Raw genomic sequence first — 4,110 nt, forward strand, 5'->3', positions numbered from 1 at the left:
ACTTTATTCTGCCTTGTGTAAAAAATTCGAGGACGAATTTTCTGTAAGGGGGGAAGAATGTAACACCCCAAAATTTTATTAATTATGAGTATTTTTGATATTTAAATTTTATTTAAATTTTAGGAATTTTGAGATTTTTGGATTTTAAAAATCGGGTTCGATTTTCAAAATATAAACTTTGATGATTTTTAAAAATTTATTTAAAGACCACGTGGCAAAACTAAAAATATATTTGGAGTCTACGTATTTTTCTGAGTTTTATGGAATTTTTTCGGAATTTTTGGACCTCGTTTTCGGTCCCGAGGCAGAGTAAAAATTCAAAATTTTGTATTTCGAATCGAACCGGCCGAATCGAACCGGACCGGATCGGACCGGTCGAATCGAACCGGCCCCTTTCCTTTTTCTTCTCCCGCGCGCGTCTCTCTTTTCTCTTTCTTTTCTCTCTCCTCCTTCCCCGCTGCCGCTTCCAGCTCCGGCCAACCGCCGATCCGCCACCGATTGGACCGGTCTTGTGTCCAAAATCATCTACTCGCGAGAGCTTTCCATAGACACCAAGAACGCCAAATCCATCGAGCGGATTGTCCGATTTTTGCTCGGGAAGATTTTCGCCATTTCGACTTTTTGGGCTAGATTTCTCAAACCGTGAATCCCACGAGAAAACCGAGGCTACCAAAGACGCTCCACTGACGAGGGCTTCGGGATATTAATTTCAAAATTTTCCGACAACGTTTTTTGGTGGGTCCCACGGAAATTCGCAGTGTATTTTCGAGCATTAAATGAGCTTAGAAAATTCTGAAAAATTTATGTACTAACCCCCGTGTTATGGGCTTCGTGTAGGTATTCTCATTTCGCGGAAATTCGACAGTTGACCAGTGCGAAATTCCGCATGCACTGCACGAAAAGTCTCCGACTGGGTAGATTTTGCCTACCCCCCCATTGTCAGATGTCCCGAGCGCGTCCCCGAAGTCGGAATCGGCAAAGGTAAACCCGAACCTTGTTTTTTCGTAATTTTCTAGTGCTTAAATAGGATTAAAAATCCGTAAAATATTCGTGGTAGCTTAGAAAATTACGATTCTTTTTGCAATAGCTTAGTAATATTGCTAAGGACCATGGGCAAAGTTTTAGAATTTTTAGAGTTGATTTGGGCGCTTTTGCAAAAATGGTCAATTATAGGGACTAAATTGAAATTTTACATATTGTGATGAATGATTGGTTTGGTGGGCGGGAGGGGCTGTGTGATATGACCGAGTTGTGGATATATGGATTGTGAGTATAGAAGTGTGTTTTGAACCCTTTTTCAGTTGGTTAGGTCCTAGGTATAGGGGACTCACTGGATTTTCGGCACGACTTTGGACGTTTTTGGGTCTTTTCGTGATTTGTATTGAGTCATTTGTATTAAATGATTGTAATATGATTGTCAGGTGAGCCGGGACAGCCTTCTTCCTCCGCCCAGCCACCACAGTGATTTGTCGTCAAGTCTGTGAGTAAAATATTAATTTTAACTGTAATTTCGATATTATTATATGTTCGATGCCCATGCATCACTTATATGCATATATTTATGTAGTTAAACTCTAGGCACGATTTATGTTGCATTCATAATTAAAGTGCCATGAATGGTGTTGCGGTAATTTGGAGCAGCGTGCGTTGGCGTCGTGTGATGTGGTGTGGACTATGGATAGGACGGGTAGACACGGCTTGAGTTCTTCATTGGGACCCGGTCCTTCGGGTAGACACGCTTGAGTTCTTCTGGGACCCCGATTTGGTATTTAAGTGGAAGTCCGAAATGAGTTCTTCACGGCACAGTTGGATTTAAGAGAGTCAGATAGGGATCGGCTCCATATACTATGAATGATGTTACAGGGTGTGTGAGTGCTCCAAATTACCTTTTTGATGCTATGATGTGAATATGGTGTTGATGTTGCACTTCACTCTACAGGTTGCATTAGTTTCAGATAGTTATAGAGATTATAGTTAAGATTGATATTTTACTCTCTGAGTCGAACGCTCACTCCTGTTCAAAAATTTTTACAGGCCACAGGAGGATATTTTGTTCTGGGTTAACCTGCTTTTCTACCTCGCAGGTTGTTTATCAATATTGAGTAATTTTAATTACTCCTAGAATTTCCGCATGTGTTAGCAGTAATTATTTGAATTTGGTCTGTAATATTATTATTATGTTGGACCTGTAAACTTAAATATGTTATGCATGTTGATGGATTGGATGAGGGAGCTGAGCTCCCATTTATTTTATGTTAATGAGTATGTGGAGGGTGAGCTGAGCTCCCCAATTGAGTATTTATTGTGTTTACAGGTTGGGTGAGTCAAAAACTCCCCGTTGGAAAGTCCATTTTATGGCCGGACTCTGTCCGTTTGTTTTCTTGAAATTGGGCCCAAATGGGCCTTAGAGTTGGGTTAATGAATAGTTAAGGCTTACTACGGGCCTCGGGGGCTTTAGGCTGGCCCAGGTCCTAGTGCCGGTCCGGCCCATAGGTTGGGTCGTGACAGAAATATGAAGCAAAAGTTAAAAAATGCACCATAAAAAATACCCAACCTGATGCGAAGAGTTTCATATATTTCAGAAACTACAGTCGGCAAAACAATGATTTCTAATCTTAAGACTCATATATAGAAATTCAAATTAAATATTAAAATAATAAAACAATATTTTTAGCACATAAATAGTGGATTAATTTGGAATTAAAAAATTTAAATTAACTTAATCAAATAAAATTTTAAATGCAGTGTAGTTTTAAGAAAAAAAATTTAAATGCAGTGTAAGTCTGTAAGATAGAAAATAAAATATTTAAATTATGATAATGAAAAATTATAATGAAAGAAAAGTAAAAAGATAAAAATATTTAATACTTTACGGAAACTTATAATTGAATAGAATAAAAAAAATAAAATAAATATTAATTAAAATTATATCTTTTACATTAATAATAAAAGGACTGTTTTAATAAATTTAAATGAAATTAAAATTTATGAGTAGAATTTTAATAAATATTGTAATTCATGGCTTAATATTATTATTATATAAGTTAAAAATAAAAAACTAATTATTTAAAAATATCAAATCTATTATGATAGTATACAACGTTACTATATGTATAAGAAGAAATTTTAATCACTAGTTATGAAAAAATTCATCGAAAATGTTCACATAATCAGTGATAATATAATTATTATACATAGAACAATTATATATATATTTATTATGAGAATTATGACTCAAAATCCTAATGGGATTTGGAGAGAGATCTTTTCCTAATTTGAGTGGGAGAAATATTCTTCAAATGATGGAGGAATATTTTCTATAATGAGTAGAACTCTTATTTTAGTGTTATTTCTAGATTGAGTAGGACTCCTAATCAAATAAAAATTGAGGAAATTAACCCTATAAATAGGAAAATGATGGAAAAGGTTATTTGGCTTTTGCCCATTAAAGAGAGTGGCTTTCAGCCCATGGAGTGAGGTTGTCACCCATTATAGAGAGGGCTTTGCCAACTGCTGAGAATTTGGCTCTGCCCATTGATGAGAGGCACTTACATTTTGCAGTGGAGAGAGGCTTCGGCCTAAGGTGGTGTAAGGACGTAGAATTCAAGAGAAAGAAATTCTTGTCCATTGGTGAGAGGTCTCTTGCTAATATAGTTGAAGACAACCTTTTTGATGTAATATTGTAATAGTAAATATATTGGGTTATGTCTAGAGGAGACTGAGAGGGACTAACTAATATATTTACTATAAGCAATTTGATGTTGTATAGGTTCTCTGGGGTGTAATTGGGTTGATGGATAGTATAGTTTGAGCATGTAATTAATGATTCATTATTGATGATAGTGGAAGATGGCATGCCCGTGGATGTAGCCCTATATTGAGAGGGTGAACCATGTAAATATTAGTATTTTGTGTGTTTGCTTTATTTTTTTACAGTTTACACACTTTCGCTGTACACAACAAATTGGTATCAGAGCATGGGAATGATCTTGGTGTGTTTGGTTAAAGGTAGAACTATTGTGATATGTGGAAAGTTGCACATGTAACAATGATGATGCAAGTTCAAGATGATGGAGAGATAAAATTTAGGTGGAGCTCTTGATGCAAAAT

General features: G+C 36.0%; 1 long non-coding RNA gene across 1 annotated transcript; it reads left to right on the forward strand.

Moving 5' to 3' along the window:
- The first annotated feature begins 916 nt into the window (after nucleotides 1–916).
- On the forward strand, nucleotides 917–2,253 carry LOC131179388 (uncharacterized). The gene is made up of 3 exons (XR_009148409.1): nucleotides 917–981; nucleotides 1,422–1,480; nucleotides 2,035–2,253. It is a non-coding gene; the product is annotated as an uncharacterized LOC131179388 (long non-coding RNA).
- Nucleotides 2,254–4,110: the final 1,857 nt, after the last annotated feature.

This window comes from Hevea brasiliensis, chromosome 1, assembly GCF_030052815.1.
Source record: "Hevea brasiliensis isolate MT/VB/25A 57/8 chromosome 1, ASM3005281v1, whole genome shotgun sequence".
NCBI classification, from domain to species: Eukaryota; Viridiplantae; Streptophyta; class Magnoliopsida; order Malpighiales; family Euphorbiaceae; genus Hevea; species Hevea brasiliensis.